The sequence below is a fragment of the Rhinolophus sinicus genome, chromosome 17 (assembly GCF_057876585.1).
Source record: "Rhinolophus sinicus isolate RSI-liver-muscle chromosome 17, RSI-T2T, whole genome shotgun sequence".
NCBI classification, from domain to species: Eukaryota; Metazoa; Chordata; class Mammalia; order Chiroptera; family Rhinolophidae; genus Rhinolophus; species Rhinolophus sinicus.
This window is the reverse complement of record NC_142517.1, coordinates 36,133,050-36,151,462: the sequence shown is the minus strand read 5'-3', so window position 1 is coordinate 36,151,462 and position 18,413 is coordinate 36,133,050. Positions and strand designations below refer to the sequence as shown.

The following is an 18,413-nucleotide window of genomic DNA, read 5'->3' as shown; positions in this document are numbered from 1 at the left end:
TCTTTCTTTTAGAGACACGTGTGCAGTGTTGGCAGGAGACCTTGAGATAGTTACTTTTTGGAGCCTGGTGTCTCATTCCATGTAAATTCCACTTTGCAATGAGATTTTCTCTCTTTGGACATAAATTGTCCTCTAAATTAATTTAAGCCTGGAGGCCCAAAATTAAAAGCTGGATGTTGCAACACAACACCAGTTGAATTCAGCAGTAAATGTTATGTTAAAAATATAACAGTGTGATTAATTTTAGCAATAAAAATTTGAAAACTAGTATGGTACTGATGTGTGGGCAGTCAAGCCCCTAAATTCCCTTGCAAAATCTATAAATACACCCGTTTAGACCATCCAATTCTTATACGTAACAGATACTTACCTGGAACTTACCTATATTTGCTGGAACCCACTGGTGGAATTGCTGTCTCCCTCACTGGAGGAGTTATTTGCAGCTCCTTGGGACCCTCAGGCTTTCAGGACTTCATCCTTCTCTCTAGCAACACCATCCTGCCTTGCTCAGTCCTGAGACTTTTTTCCTTAAGCCACAGTCTTGCTTTTGCCTTTACCTATTGAAACAGAGTTAAATTTAGCTTGCTCTTGTTGAACTCATATTGGGTGACTCTTTATTCTCCATGTAAAGGTGAACTTATTTATATAAAAGAGAACCGCACCTACTTCCAGTTTTCAAACCAGATAACTTGGTGATCTAGCACATGCATATCCAATTGTCATTGTCAGCTCTGGCATAAACTGCATCATTTCTTTCTCACTCAAGAAAATACCAGAATGAAAAATGGTAAGAGTGATGCTACAATAGTGATGGCATTGAATTTGTTTTAATCAAACAAAATAAGTACTAATAAACATCGGTATTTTATTATCAGTAATCACTGGTGATACAGTTACAATTGATTGCCACCATGGCTGAGTAGTTTCCTAAGTGCCCAAGGGAGAGGTTTGACTCAGAAAGAAGAGTCAGCTCGGTTGATAGGTTAGTATTTCTGTGCTCACCATGTCCTCATAACCCTCACCTAGCAAGCCTCAAAGAACCAGATTGAGGGGCTGAGGCAAGAGTTCTATACATGTGGACTGCACAAAAGACTCAGGCAAGGGGGAGAGACCACAGTCAGGCAGACTCTGACATTTCCATGTCTGTCCTGACATCATTCATTTTATTCAGCTCATTACTCTCAAAATGTTATTGGATTATTTTTCTAAATAAAAATGTGCTCTAGTGAATAACAATCTATTCAATATAATCTTAATTATAGTTGTATCAAGAACTTTTAATTACCATAAAATGCTTTCATAGTACTTTTGTTGTCATTTCAAACTATTCATATATCCAAATATTAAATGAGTATTTAATAAACATTTGTTGAGCATCTACATTCTAAACTCTATTCAAGTTCTGAAGATATAACAGTGAACAGAATAGTTTCAACCATCACAGAGTTTACATTCTTAATGGGGAAATAGATTTAAAAACAATCATAACAAAGTTTTATAAGTGTAATAGAGGGTAAGTACGAGGTGCTAAAGAGGTAAATAGTAAAAGGCTGCTAATCCCGTATGCCAGTGAGAGTCCCATTGCTGCCTAGAAGACATGATAACTAAACTGCTGTCTGATGGGTGATTAAGAATTAGTCAGGCAAAAGGATCAGAGGCTAAGGAAGAGAGTTCCAGTCAAATGGAATGCCATGTGCAAAGATCTCAAGAAAAGGGAGAGATGGTGCATGCAAGAAATGATTTATCTGGAGTCAAAAGTCCAGGGTGAGGATTAAGTAGGGCAAGATTAAGTAGAAATCAGAGGATGTAAGACTTGTAAGCCATATTAAGAATTTGGACTTCATTCTGAGGGCAATAAGATCATTGAAAAGTTACATATGTGATAATATTGGATTTGTATTTTAGAAAGATCACTGGGACTTCACTTTGGAGAATACAAAAATCTGTCACTAACCACACTATTATTAGTGGAGCTCATAGTGTCAATTCAGGAGGAAAGCGACTCAGATACATTTTAATACAAGTCCTCCACTCTCCAAACTTTTGCTAATCACCATACCGAATAGATTCAGATAACTTAAGATCCTTCTCCATTTGAACCTTTGCTTTCCAAAGTACAAGTGGGAGATTGGAGTGGAACTATCTAGGTGAGCAGTTAGGTGTTCGAGTCTGAATTTAAGGAAAGGGATTTCGGTTAAAGATACATAATTTATATTTTGACTTATAGATGGTGTGGTAGACACTGCTAGTTGTCCACTAAAATCCGTCCTCCTCTGTTCTCTGAGGAGTCTCAATTGAAGTCCACATTTCCCAACTGTCATTGTGGAGCCCTGTGGTCATTTGACTGCATTCTCACCAGAGGACTGTAAATACATATGAGGTATGCAACTTGTGTGCCATTTACTTAAAAAGTAGTGCCTACCCCTGAACTGTCTTATTTCTTTTTCCCTCCCTCAGGATGCTGAACTTAACAGAAACCCTTTGAACAGCGGACACTGATGCTGCCGATGATGTAGGGATGCAGAGCAGCCAGATGAAAGAAGCTGGGGCCCTGAGTGACTGTGTGGAGCACAGCTGCTGCCATGCTGGACCATGTGCACCTTGATTCTTAGGTGAGAGAGAGATAAGCCTCATTCTGTAGGCCATTTCCTTTTTGACTATAGCTTAGCCTAAAGTGTAGAGATAGCAATTCTATGGGAGTATATTGGCATGGGGAAAGAGCCAGGAGTGCAGTTTCTAGGCTCTCGGCCTCACGTGGAAAGGTGCTCACTCAGGTAGTAAATGGCCATCAACTGTGATTGGATGGCCATCAGCTGTGGCTAGTTGGCCGTCAGCTGTAACCAGTGAGCCACTGGCCACTAATGTAACTGCCGTGGCTATGCTAGCAGCAGATGGTGGCTGGCAAAAAGATGGTGGCTGAGTTGGCAAGCGCGATTGCAGCTAGCAAGTGGGGTTGATTGGTTGGCAGAGAAGCGGACAGCAGGTTGCAGATCGTGTGGTTCGTGCTTCCTGTGTCTCCAACCCAGCTGCCAGTGAAACTCTAGTGGTATGACTCCTCTATCTATGGCTCTGTAGGTGTTCCTTTTTGGCCTCACCATATCCTGCGTTCTTATGTGGAGAGCAGGACCGGAGACCCTGCATGACACCCTGCATGAAAATTGGATATAGTAGGGAGAAGTATGCAGAGTGAGGAAAGACCCTCTGATAGGACCATAGAGAACACCAATATTAAAAAAAAAGTAGGCAGATAAGACTGAAAAAGGGGGTGAAAAGGTATAACCCGAAACATAAGAAGAAATCAAGAGGTGTGTGTCTTTACATAAGCTTGGGAAAGAGTGTTTCAGGAAGAAGAGAGTGGTCGCTCATGTCAAGTGATGCTAATAGGTCAACAAAGCAAGAACCAGGAGGAAAGTCTAGCAGATTTAGTGTCAAGGAGGCCATTGGTGACTGCTGTGAGAACAGATTCAGAGGAGTGGTGGTGGGAAGCGATGGCAGAGAGATGAGGAAATGAAGGTTACAAACACAAAAGATGGTATTTTAAAGTAGTTTGGTGTGGCAGGAAGCAGAGAAATGGCGCCACAATTATGGATGGAAATGGGATTAGCAACAATAGCTAACATTTTCTGAGCGCTTATGAGGAGCCGATAATATTCTAAACACTTTACATGTGTTTCTCATTCAATCCTCACAACAACCTTATTAAGTTGGCTCTACTGTGTATATTTTACAGAAAACCAAGGCACAAACATGCAAATCGCTACTGAGGTGTCCTCTAAGTTTTGGGGCACACTTAATCACCTTGTGGTAGAACTGCTGGTCAGCCATCCCAGGGAGATTGTGGAGACAGAGTCCCAGAGAGCAGTTTCCAGGCTCTCGGCCTCACATGGAAAGGTGCTGGCTCAGGTAGTAGATGGCCATCAGTTGTGACTAGCTGGCCATCAGCTGTAACCAGTTAGCCATTGGCCACTAATATAACTGCTGTGGCTAAGCTACCAAGCACGGATTGCAGTTAGCAAGTGAGGTTGAAGGGCAGAGAAGTGGATGGCAGGCTGCGGATAGTGTGGCTCCTGCTTCCTGTGTCTCCAACCCCGCCACCAGCGAGAATATAGCGGTATGAACCCCCTATCTATTGGTGTTCCTTTTTGGCCTCACCTTATCTTGTGTTCTTATGCGGGGAGTGGGACCAGAGACCCCGCATGACACCCTGCATGACAGAGGTTATATATGTTTGCTCTTTCTCTATGAACAACACTTGGGAGCATCCTACTTTAATTGTTCTTCCTGAATATAAGCTGGATTTTAAAGTTAGATAAATAAAATGTGTAACTCCAAGGCAAAGGAGATCAGTTGCACTAGCAAGGCCCAGAACCTTTTGTATTTGCCTCAGTCCCTGAGCCCTGATTAAAGAAGGATGCTTCCAGATGTTGTGCATTGATAATAATCACCATCATCTGTTAGTAACAGCATGGATTGTAGAGTTGATTTGTGGGTCCATTTGGAACTGGATGCCAACATTATTAAGCTTACTTGTCTGTTTGAAATAAGTATCAAGGGATCTAGAAAAATAGCTAGGAAAACATAGCAGGGGGAAAAGGATTTCTGAGATGTGGTGAGGGCCCTCCATTGCTCTTGTGGATACCATGAATTTGTTGTGGGATTTATCCGCACACTTATGTGATTTCTTCCAAATTATGTTCAGCCACTGAGGTAAAAATACTGAGAAGGGAGGTTGTTGGAGTCCTCTAGGCTTGAGCTTCTGACAGTGGACAACGGAAGAATAGCAAGCAAAGGAGTTAAGATATTAAAAGTGGTTGAAATGATGGACTATAGGACTTAAGCTGTGTAGGAAAGAAGATATGGGAAAGTTGAGAATGAAACAGGGTTTTGAATGTAAGCTCCATGAGAGCAGGCATTTTGACTTTCTGGTTCACTCTAGGAAATCCATTGTCTAGAACAATATAAGATACCAATAAGGCTCTTAATACTGTTTGTTAAGTGGTCAAACAATAACACTAAATACTAAACTACTGGAAATAATTAAGCAACAGTCAGAGAATCAAAATTTTGTGTCAAATAATCATAGAGTCTGAATTTACAATTTAAGAGCTGGAGCAGCATCATGTAAAGGTTAAGTCCCAGATTTACACGTGGTGGTGGGTGCCTGAAGAACACTGCATAAGAAAGTAAAAGTCACTGGAGATGAGACTAAGGGTTTGTTTGGGTTGAACCCACATCTTTCCAGGCATTCAGAATGATAACAGAACCTGTGGAAGGGAGCATTGTAAGTCCAGGTGCCAAGACAATTAGTAAGTTAGGAGGAATAATCAGGTCTGAAGACAACATACTGTGAAGGACAGAGAATAGTATACAAGTCAAAGACAAAAATTTCAGCTAGCTTCACTCAATGATAATAATGGTTAATGTATTCCATTCATTCGCCTGGCAAAAGTGGCTGACAGTGGATACTTCATAGCTTGACTTACCTGTTTTCGTGGTGTAAACCGAAATATGATCGACCATCTGGAAAGTTATTTCATTTTGTGCCATATGACATGAATCTTGCTTCTTCTTTTTTTTTTCGTATGCCCAAATTGGATGAATCTATAAGGGTAAATTTATTTGATGTTAATAATCGATTAATCAATTAAAAGATTCAAGCCAGTTTATGAACATAGACATTGTCTCATCTTTGGTTGAGTTTTTAATATTTGTCTAATAATGTGTTCACTAATTATTATTATTCACTATTCTTTCCAGATAAAAATTTTCTATTTGTTTATTTTCTTTGCAATAGTGTGCATGATTTGGAGCAGTGTATGTCAAATATCTTGAGTTGGCCAAGGTCATTTATTTTTTACTGTTATTTATTGTTTACTTGTTGATGCTGCTTGAAATTAACTTCATTCACATTTGACAATACAAAACTTCTTTTTGAGTGATCAGTTCTTATTTTGATGACATTATGTAAAATGCTAAATATTTTGTTGTGTTTTGCAACTAAGTTTTATCTCAACTTTTTTATAATTGCTAGAAACAAATGAACATCACAGTTTCCTTTTTTACATATCTGGGAGAGAAAATGGAAAACTGAGGCAGCCATAACAATAATTTAAATGTAGAAATGACTTGCCTATTTCATTCAAAAGTGTTTCTTCATCTAAGCTATCTGCATATATGTTTAAATCTCCCCATTTTTCTCTTTCCATAAGAGAGTGTCGGAATCAGAAACTAAAGAAAATGTTTCTAATGCCTTGATTAAAGAATGGGTGGAAATGTCTGGTGTCTGTGCTGTAATGTGTAGAAACTCCATAGCCAAAAAATATTAACAAAGGATCTTTTACCTTGATTTTCATTAGCTAGAATTTAGGAACAGAATATAACCAGTGAGTAGACTATTTCAGAAAGAGTGTTTTCATGTTAAACTCTTCATTCCCTTGTCTTTGTAAAGCTGAAAGTCACCAGACACTGTTTGATAGCTTGTTCCACCCTTTTCTAGTATTCTTTTCTTTTCACTATTTCAACTATGCTAGTCAAGTGAGTTTCCATGGCCCTGTCCTTAAAAGTTGTACAGGGCATGATGGCTTGTTTTGCTTGGCAAAATTCTCTAGAACGTGATTCATTGTCTGCAGGTGATTCATGGTTAGGAAATTAATTCTGAACTCTGCCAGTGATTGCGGTTGATTAAAGTCCAGAAGTCCCTGCCGTCTATTCACTAGCACTCTTTGTCAACTGGAATATTTCTATAATAAAAAGAGCCGAAAGTAGATGTGCTTGATGCATGGAATTTACATGCATGTTTGCATCTTTTGAAAGAGCTACTCAAGCCTACACCATTTTAACACTTGGCATGAAAATCATTCTAAAAGTGTCTGACTGAATGAATCACATTTTACAAATAAATATCTGTCAAATGGTGCAATTACTGCAGATCCAGTCATTAAGCAATAAAATAAAGCAGTAAATAGGATACATCTGCTGCAAAGTGCTATAGAAATGCAAGTTTCCTTCTCAAGTTACTTGTCTTTTAATATTTTAGCCTAAGCGGTGGAATGATTCACTAGAAACATCTACCACTCAATCTAATCATAGCACAAAAAAAAAAAAAAAAGGAGGGGGAAAAAAAGGTTTCCTAAATCAGTCAATAGCACAAGAAAAAATACACCCACTTACAAGAGAAAAAAGGCAAAAAAAACAGAGGTGGAGCATAAAGCATTCCTTTTATATGCCACTATGAGGAATGCTGTAAGATGAAGGGCCACATCCTCTGAAAAGCAACAATAGCATCTCAAGGTGTTATCTAGTTTCCTTCCATATGAAAACACTGAGTTGTAGAGTTGCAGACATACAAATAAAAGTAAATTTAAGGAGATATTTATATTTATAAGACAACTGAAATTCTTTACTTTGAATGTGTGTTTCTCTAAAATGCTAAAAGTAAATAAACAAAAAAGGATGATACTATCTTCATAATTCTCCACCACTTTATCAGTGGTATAGAGTGTGAGATCATAGAAAATATACAAAAAGGGTGTCAAAAAATGCATACGCATTTTAAGAAAGGAAAAAAAAACTATTAAAATTGTAATACTCAATGTATACTGATAACAAAAGATGAATACAAGTCACATCTGACTTCTTCAATTACAAGAGGTGATCAAAGTGGTTCCCATCAGCGTCCAGACACTTCTCATTACAGCAAATTACTGCTTGAGGAATGTTGACCAAAGTATCCACTTTTATACACTTTTTTTAGCACCCCCTGTATATTGATCTGTGACATAAGGCTCCTAAAACCCTCATATATTCCTAAGTGATAAGAGCATTAGGAGCATCTTTTGTTCTAATGACATGACTCTGGGTGGGCTCCTGGAAGGGAGCTGGTCAATAGAAAGACCAAGCCATAATTAGAAGCTTGGCATTTTTCAGCCCTGTGCCCCAACTCCTCTAGACAAGAAAGAGGGACTGGAAATGGAGTTCATAATTGATCATGCCTATGTAATGGAACCTCCATAAAAATCTCAAAACAATGGAGTTCAGAGAGTTTCCAGGTTGCTAAATACATCCACCAGGAGGGTGACATACCCCAACTCCAAAAGGGTATGTTCAGTTCAGGACTGCAGTTCAGAGCACATCTCCTACACTCAGGACTGTCCCAGAACTTGCCTTATGTATCTCTTCACTGGGCTGTTCATCTGTGTCCTTTAATAAACTGGTAAATGTAAGTAAATGTTTCCTTGAGTTCTGGGACCCACCCTAGCAAATCAATCAAACCTAGGAGGGGGTCATGGGAATCTCAGACTTACAGCTGATCGATCAGAAGCACAGGTGACAACCTGGCTACGTGATTGGCATCTGAAGAGGGGCAGGAGCAGTCTTGTAGGGCTGAGCTCTTCACCTGTGACATCTGAAGTTATTTCCTGGTAAATAATATCAGAATGAGTTAAACTGTAGTACACCCAGCGGGTGTCTCAGAGAATTGCTTGGTGGGGAAAAATCCCACACCTTTGCTGACCACAAGTGTTAGAAGTGAAGTGTTCTGGGTGAAAGTAAAGGAGACACACAGGAGGAAACACCAGGTTTTTCCTAATAAACAGAGTTTATTAGGCAGGCTGGGGAACACATTAGGTAATTATATCCTTTTGACATATAAATAGACATCATAAAATATTAGATCTTCTTTCTCCAGTTGGTTTCCCTTCTATATGAATAATTTTAAAAACATATAAGAAATAGTGAACCTGTGAAAATTCAATTTGGTAAAATATTTAAAATAACTTTTTTTATTGTTGGAATTTGATTATAAAAAGTACATTTTTGTGGTTGAAAGTTTAGAAAAAATAAACAAAAGAAACTTAAAATTACACAAAATCCTATCATTCAGGTAACTAATGTTGTACCTAGATGTCTGTGATTTTTCTATGTTTTTCATTGTATATTTTTAAACTTAGACCTAAAGAGACCTTTTGTTTCTGTTCTGTCTCTTGTACCTCTGACACTACCATAAGAAGAACATGCTCAGGCTTGCCTGCTCTTCTAAGGAGGATGAGAAATGTGGCACAGAGCTGTTCCAGACAATCCACGGACCTACGGTGATGCACAAATGCATGAGTGCTAATAAATGATTGTTGTTTGGGGTGATTTGTTATGCAGCAATAGCTAACAGATATGCACTAAAGTGCATATATATAATATGTGTGTTTGTGAGCATATGTATACATAGATATGCATACATATTTAACAAAATCAGAAGGACAATGTCCTGTAATTTGTTTGTTTTTTTCAGTTAATATTCAATCACACTTATCTCAAATAATTATTTCCAGTTTTGTCTTACTGCTAGAAAGTAAGGTCTGCAAAACTACTGTACGGCAGCACGTGGCCAGGATCTGGCCCATTGTTAGAACTAAATAGGTATGTACAGACTACATTTAAAATTTTCACGACACCATTTTAATTGTTGCATTCTATGCCATTGTATATGCATATATTATGTTGTTTCTAACCAGCCTCGTATTTTCATTTTTGTTAAAATTCTTCAAGAGACTTAGAGTTAAGTCTCTGTACACATTGATGGTTATTTCCTTAAGAAACACTCTTAGAAGTAGAATTTTGGGGGCAAAGAATAGCTACTTAAATAAAAGCCTTTTTTGTTTTTTTTTTTAAATCAGCATTTTAGCAGTCCCAATTTGGCAAAATATTTTTTTTCTTTTAACTTATTTTATTCCTAATGTGGCCTTTCTAGGTTAAGGTGAGAAAAAAACATGGTCACAGATTGTGCCTAGTACAAGGAAAATTAAAAGCGGGCGTTTCCCCTCCTTAATAGAGTGTATATAAAAGCTATAACCACTTCCTATTCTTTCATTTTCTCTTTTCTGTGTTTAAGGCTTCCATTCATGTCTGGTCAATAAAAGCCTATTGGGGTTCTATGTGTGGGGCACCTCTTCTTTAAAGGCACTGCCTTGCCTCCTTGATTCCATACTCAGGCGAATACATGAAGTAGCACAGTGAAGAGACTGTTAAACATATAGGTTGAAAATTCCAGAGATAGGACTTATTAAAGCCAGGACAATGGCAATATTACTTGCTTTGAGGCACACTCCTGTTGTCTGGCTTGCGGGGAACTTTCACTGTCTTTCAGTTTAGACCAGAAAGTTGACTAGGGGGGGCAGAGAAAACATCAGCAATCATAAGAGGAAGTGGGCATGCTCTTGCAGAGGGACTTACACCCACACCATTATACTAAGTATAGCCTTTCAAATGGGCCCTAATTGAGTCTGAACCTCTTCCTTCCTCATCTTAGGGATCATTCTACAATGCAGACTTCACAGGGCACAAAGACACTTGCTTTCCCACTTTCTGTGTAGTACCTGTTTGAAGTATAATAGGCTTGTCAATCCATGGTAATGTTATTCCCACATTCTGCTAAGCACTATATTTATTATCAGACATAAGTGATGGTAGGCTGACAGATTTCTTTCTGTACAAGCACTAAATTTTAACTATGCCCAATTCTATTTTAATTGATGTGTATTTCTATAGGGTTTTTTTTTTTTTAACTTTTGTTGGCTGTTTTCTAAACGTGACTAATTTCCATTTTAATGCTGATATGTTCAGTTCAGGGCTGCAGCTAAGGAAATATAATCAGAAGAGTTTAATTCTACCTTGAAATAGATATATGTTTTGTAAAGAGTAGGGGGCAAAAAAAGAGAGGCAGGTTTCTTTCAGTTTCAAATAACTGTAATTTTGGTCAACTCCTGATACCGAAATTGTCTTGAACGGATTTGAATATAACTCTTTTTCACAGCATTGAAACATTTTCTCTAGGACCAGAATTCGATTCTGTACTTAGAATAAAAGCTGAAAGGGCTTTCAACTCTGCTCCACCCCCAGCACACATCCACAAAGAAGGCCATGGCTTGTTACTCTTGTATGAAGTTGAGCTTGTAAGCAGCCTAATTCAAACCAAAATTACAGTGGGAAGTACCATATTTCAGTAAAGATTTTCCCATGTATCCACAAACTTCAATTTAATAATAAAAAAAAGTCACTGGATTTTGAAACAAATCAGAAGGGGAAAATGAAAAATAATACTCTTTATTTAGGTTGGAAAGGTTGGAGACATGATTCAATGCCTACCCTCACCCCCCACCCTCACAAAAAGGGCCAGATTTATACATATATTCAGAATGATATGAATAATTGGGCAATTATTCAGATATGTGGCCTGAAATATTCAGACATACTACATAAAAGTGTTTTGGTACTTTTGGGCTTGAATTATTGAGGTAATTGGACCAATTCACTATTTCACTTTGCCTCTTTATGTATAGTGGTACCTTAATTATAGTCTAATTTACAGGGTTTCTTTTACTCCAGACACTGTAAGAATACTGGATGGCAAATCAGCAGACCTGAGCTTGATTCTCTTTCACTCTTATTAGCCATGTGACCTTGGATATGCCACTTTCCCTTGCTGGATGTGTTTCTTGATCTAGAACAAGACGATAATGTATACCCTACATAGCTGATGAAATTGACAAAAGGCTAAACAACACAACAGGAAGAGCTACCATTTATAGATCATACATAATTTTATTTAATTTTCACAATAGTCATAACTGTGTAAAAAAATGGATATTTATTGAAATTAAGAACCTAGCCAAAGTCATATAGCTAGAACTGCGCCCAGACTCAAACCCCAGATTTGGATTCTGATATACATGTTATATGGTCTCACTAACGAGACAAACTCCTGCACATACATAAAGGATTATTTTTCATATGATTCCAGTAAGAGCAGTGAACCAGGAAACGTATAATGAGTTGAAAAAACTTCCATACTGGTGGGTATTTAAAATTTATGGATTTTTCACCTTTTTTTTCAGCAATGATTCTAGGACACTTGAACAAACGGCTCTTAACAGTGTCACTGTTGGGGCTGTAGCCATATGGTCATGAAGGACATGTGAAACCTGTTAGCTTTGGCACCGTCATCAATAATAACTTTGCCATTTCCCTCAGCTTGAGAATCAATCCCTGGGGTTGGATTTGCTAACACCAGCATGAGGTCCCTTATCTAATCAAAGCTAGTCCTAGCCATATTTCAGTGCATTTGACAAGGAATGACGTAATGGCCTTAGTTGAAAATGAGATATGCATTTGACATTTGAATATCACACAGTAATATGATTGTTAACTGAATTGCCAATAATAGGTTTAGTAAAAACATAGTTTAAAATAGGGTAATGGTTTTTCTCTAGAGCTTTTATCCCTTAGTCACCATGTTACTTACCCACGCACACACACACACACACATATATATATGTGTGTGTGTGTGTGTGTTGACACACTTATATACTCACTTATCTATGAAATAATAATGATATGCCTGTGAAAACAACCAGGTTGTGTCTGTTTTAAATATGTAGAAGTCACAATTTTTCCACACTCATGATTTTCCCACAAACTGATGAAAAAATAAGAATCTTCCTGTTTGGAGTCCAGCAGTGAGAATTTCCCCATATGTTCACCATCACTTTAGTCTTTAGATATTTTGAAAGTAACAAAATAGTACATTCCATGCTCTGTGAATTTCCACCAAAATTTCTTATCATAGATAGTGATTTAGGGTTAAGTAACCATAATCCTACATAAAATATATGCAGAATAGGCTAACTCCAACATAAGTAGCTTAAAAAGAAAAGAAAAAAAGTATTTGCACTAAAGGGAATGATCTTTGTAGAAATAATAGATAAAATACAATATATAACACAAGTCCATGAAATATAGAAATGCTACATATAGGCTAATTCTACATTAAACTATTGCTAGTAAAACTACAAACGGAGGTCAATCTTTGACAGATCTAAAAATACAACCATGTGGATCAAATTTTCCAGTCACAGCTTCATCTCTGTAGATTTTCTTTCATTTGTTAAAATCTTGCTGTTTCTGCAGAGGAACTGATTAGACTGTCCACTTTAGTGCTGAGCAATGTATTTCTGAAAATGAACTTCAGCCTACAACAATGCAGTCTATTTGCTGTGTGTTTTTTTAATCTGTCCAAGACCAGCTTTCAGGCCTTACATTTCAGATTTGACAATTTGCCTTCGGCATAAACTCTTTCTTAGTGGCAGCTCCTTGAATTTTCACATAAATAGTATTCTAGTTGAGAACTGTATCTAGATAGCCCTGTCATTGGAACACGTATTTTTAAGCCTCTTCTAATGATTAACATACATTTTCATGTATTGCTCTTATTGAGTTTTGGCTTCTGCTTCAGTAAAAAAAAATATTACCCACTTTCACCTCAATTGATAAACTAATGCTTTAGAACAACTGAGATAGAAGATGAAACAGTTCTTGAAATATTTTACAAAAATATTTTAAAGAACTTCGTTTTATCAAGGACTCAGTTTTTCCATAGGACCTTAATTACACGTGAAAGGGCTTTGTTTCTCTAGGCCATTAGTTTAGCAATTTAATGCTCTAGTAATACTAAGACACTATGGGGAAAAGGCTTTGACTAAAATATATATATATATATATATATATATATATATATATATATATATATATATATATATATATATATATATATTGTCCCATACCATCATTAAACAATGAAATATCCTAAATAAGTACATTCTCTAGATAATTCAAAATTACTCCACTAAGTGCCCAACTTTTTATGTTTAAAATTTGTTCATGTTTTGGTAGAATTTTCCCTAAAAATTCCTGATTCAACTGGAGGCCAAATGTAATAAATGCTAATTGTGATATCTTCCTGGCTTATAATTTCCTTGCCTGGTCCCTCAGGGCCATTTTGATTCTATGTGAACTCTTTCTCATGGAAACAACTGATTGTCTCATTGTTAGATACCAGATCTAAACTAAGTAGGATCCTTATTTATGATTTTCACTTAAGACTAAAACAAGTTTTAGTCCCTGAAATGTAGAATTATAGGAGCTATAGAGAGCAATGCTAAGGTGCTTCTGGAAGCCATATTATCCACATGGAGGAAGTCATCTACAGTAGGAGAAAATGATACTGAGACAGACCAAGATGAATAGAAAGACTAAAGATGGAAAGAGGGACTCCTGGGGAAGATCAATTGCTTTGTTCACTTATCTCTCAGGCTTAGCTGTACCTCTGTCCTTCCTGTGGTCAGAAAAACAGCCTTCTGGTAAGTTTTGTTTATTGTCTAATCTAGTTCCATTTGAATTTCTGTCACTTGAAGCCAAATGATCCTGATGACATCACATATATGTTGTCCACAGCTGAGTCAGGAAAACTTGTCAACCCCATCACAGAACAGATTAGAAGATTTTTATGTGAACCTCAGTCAGTTTAATTTTCTGAAGCCATGACCAATTTATGGGATTTTTTTTCGTAAAAATGGCAATGACATTGTGTTGCTAGATATAGCATACTGAATACACCCTCATATTGGCTTGATGATGCAGAACGTGTAAACTAAAATGAATTTTAGTTATAATACTCTTATAATTCAGTGATATATTCAAGACCTTTTTAAAATAGAGGTGGCCGTTTGTACCCCCACTAAATGGATGCAGACAGCTGTGATTTTAAGATATTGGATCTGATTTATAGGGAGTCTCAGTCATTCCTTCACTGACTTGTTGGCTGTCATCTCCTGCGTCTAGAAAGAGGTAGTTTAAGAATCAACCTAGTCATTAGAAGTGGAGAGATCTGGCTTGGTCAGAATGTGGACTCTTTTTCTAACTAGCTGTTGGACTTTAGGTAGATTATTTCAATACCTGAATTTATCTCTCCTCTTACAAAATAGGCTTGATAGTAAACTTTTTCTAAAGACTAAATAGTATATGTAAAGCACATATTAGGAATTTTATAAATGTTAGGTCATTTCTGGCAACCACTTACCCCCACTTGTAATTTACTATTTTTAAATTGTCCTGGGCTAAGAAAATAAACGTAAAGATGTGAAATCTGAAGGTTTGATGGTGATTAAAAGGTGACTAAATAAAAAAAAAATCACTTTTAAGATTATTTATTTAAAGGTTATTTAACTAAAAATCACTTAACCATATTGAGTACTTTCTACAAAATCTCTATCATATGCTGAGACAAACATTTTCCCACCACACCCCAAAGGATGCATGTTTGTTCATTCTCCTTGGGGCAGCTATGATAACTGGAAAGTTCTACTTACATTGAGCTCATTACACACTGGAATTGGTTTCACTCATCATTACCATTTAGGTGGAAGTATGTGTGTTTGTATATAATGACTATTCAGATATTTGAAGGGTACAGTCTTATACCCAAACATTTCAGCTAGGTTTAAAACGTCTACTATTTTAGATCATCTTCTTTAATCATTTTCTCAGTATCATTAAGTTTATCATTTTTGAAGTAATGTGCAGGAGACATATTAATGTGTTTTCTGAGTTATTTGAAATAGGATCAGATTTCTCTCAGAACAACCCAGGATTTTATTTCTGATAACTAAGCAGATAGTTCTCGGAGAGATATTTGTATTCCAAAATAGATTATCGTTAGTGAATCTAAGTGACAGCCTAGTGTCCTTGTCATGAATTTTTTCACGATCAATCAAAGCTCAGTGTAGTCTCTTTTTATTTTCCCATAAATACAATGGATGCCAAAAAAATGTATACACATTTTAAGAAAGGAAAACTATTAAAATTGTAATTATATATGCCGATAACAAAAGATGAATACAAGTCACATCTGACGTCTGCAATTACAAGAGGTGCTCTAAGTGGTTACCATCAGTGTCCAGACACTTCTGATTATGATGAATTACTGCTTGAGCAACGTTGACCAAAGTGTCCACTTGTGTACATGTTTTTGGCATCCTCAGTATATATCTATGTACCAATTATAAAACTATTTTTCTTACTCATTTCTGAAACTAGATATTTGCATGTTTCTTTGATTTTCCCACATTACCGCATGCACTTTTAATACATTGAGCTGAACTTATTTAGGACATGTGGAATACTAGGTGTTCTTATAATCATGAGTATCTTTTCGATCTAATTCTAATCAATGCAATTCTTCTTCCGTATATTTCAGTCTGGAAAAATTACTACCTTCAGAGAATTGCTGTCTCTATGTCACAAATATTGTTCCAAGTAGGGACCCAATATTTTCTTGATTGCTTTTCTAGCAATATCAATTAAAACTAAGAAACTCTATATTTGACATCGAGTGTGTGTTGGTGTGTGTGTGTGTGTGTGTGTGTGTGTGTGTATGTGTATATTAAAAGTCAGGTCATTTAGGACTTTTAACTCAAATGACCAGTGCGAGAGTTTAAGCCAACTGCAAAAGTTTAGAAGCAACAGTCCCTGCATGTTTGATAATTTGCTAGAAGGGTCTCAAAACTCACTGAAAATGATTTTACTAATAGTTATGGTTTATTACAGGAAAATCATAGAGAGTCAAATGAACCAAGGGAAAAATGATACAGGGCTGAGTCCAGGAATAGAACCTAACATGGAACTTTCATTGTTTTCTACCTATGGAATGTAGATGTTTCACTTTTCTGGCACTGATGTTTGATAATACACATGGAGTACTGCCAGCCAGGGAAGCTCACTAAACACCAGATCTGTCAGTGTCTTGATCTTATACTTTCTAGACTCTAGAACTGTGAGAAATAAATGTTTATTGTTTAATCCATCCAGTCTATTACTCTGTTATAGCAGCCTAAGCTGACTAAGACATTTATCTCCACAGACTATGACACATAATAGGTGCTCAATAAATATTTTTGACATAAATAAATCAATGTAGGCATAACTCTTCCTGTTTTTACTAGGATCTTACTACTTTCTTACATTCAATTTTTCTTGTGTTCCCTTATCATTTCTCATGTGTCCTTAGAAGCTCTGAGCTCATTTTACACAAAACCAGGTTTTTATCTTCTCTTATAAAATCAGAAGCCCAGGAAGAATCCTAAATGGCAGCAATTGTTAGAGTTGATGAGTAACGACCCCCTTAAGATTGAACAAAAGATCCAAGTTCATCACATTGTATTTTCTGCTATCTATTCACTTTGTGGTGGCCACCTCTTCCTGATAGGAATAAGTTAGTTTAAATGACCAGGGATTCTGACCTAATTTGAGGTTTCAGAGATAGCTTTGCTGGGGTAATAACCAATAATAATCCACTTAGAATAATAAAATGGGAAAATAAAATGTATTTTTTAAAAAAAGACATAAAATTATACTTCAGAATAAACTCGATATATTGAGAGTATCTACAAAGTCTGGCAATTAACGTTCGCGAACTTGCCACCATACACTTACATGGCAGCACTGTACAAACAACTCGGTAAGGTTTCATAACCTTGGTATATCAGTGTCTCACAGCTGTGTTCATGTTGATGTGTGGTGGTGTCTTGCTGAGTGGCATTCATTATTGTTATTGTGTGTTTTTGTGTGACATTGCGAGAATGTCAGAGCTTGAATTGGAGCAATGAACAAACATTAAATTTCTTGTTAAACTTGGCAAGAGTGGAAGTGAAATCAGGGACATGTTAGTCCAAGTTTATGGGATAATGCCATGAAGAAAACAGCAGTGTACAAATGGATTAAACGTTTCTCTGAGGGGAGAGAACTCATCACTGATAAAGAGAGGTCAGGACGGCCAGTAACAAGCAGAACTGATGAAAACATTGCAAAAATTCATTGAATTGACTCTCAAAATCATCAGCTGACTGTGAGAAGCATAGCAGACCAAATAAACATTGATAGAGAAACAGTTAGGAAAATCTTAACTGAAAATCTTGGCGTGAGAAAGGTGTGTGCAAAAATGGTCCTGAAGGAACTCACCGATGAACAAGAGCAAAGAAGAGTTGAAGTTTGCCAGGACCTTTTGGGGAGGCAAGAGGATGTTTTGGGCCATGTTGTCACCGGTGATGAAATGGGGGCGTACCATATGACACTGAAAGAAAGTGTCAAAGTGCACAATGGAAGTCAGCCAATTCTCCACCACTAAAAAAGTTGCCTCAGTCCAAATCAAGAGTCAAAATGATGTTGGTAAACTTTTTTGATATCAAAGGGATTATTCATTATGAATTTGCACCAACTGGACAAACAGTTGACTAAATTTACTGTTTGGAAGTGCTGAAAAGGCTGCATGAAAAAGTTAGATGAAAACGACCTATACTTTTCACCAACAATTCATGGCTCTTGCATCACGACAATGCACCAGCTCACATGGCACTGTCTGTGAGAGTTTTTAGCCAGTAATCAAATAACTGTATTGGAACACACTCCCTACTCACCTGATCTGTCCCCCAATGACTTCTTTCTTTACCCAAGATCAAAGAAATATTGAGAGGAAAACATTTTGATGACAGTCATGACATCAACGGTAATATGACGACAGCTCTGATGGCCGT

General features: G+C 36.9%; 1 long non-coding RNA gene across 1 annotated transcript; it reads right to left on the bottom strand.

The window, feature by feature from the left end:
- Positions 1–376: 376 nt before the first annotated feature.
- On the bottom strand, positions 377–8,418 carry LOC148754757 (uncharacterized). The gene is made up of 3 exons (XR_016019679.1): positions 8,304–8,418; positions 5,484–5,601; positions 377–557 (listed from the first exon to the last, which is right to left on the bottom strand). It is a non-coding gene; the product is annotated as an uncharacterized LOC148754757 (long non-coding RNA).
- Between the last annotated feature and the right edge of the window lie 9,995 nt (positions 8,419–18,413).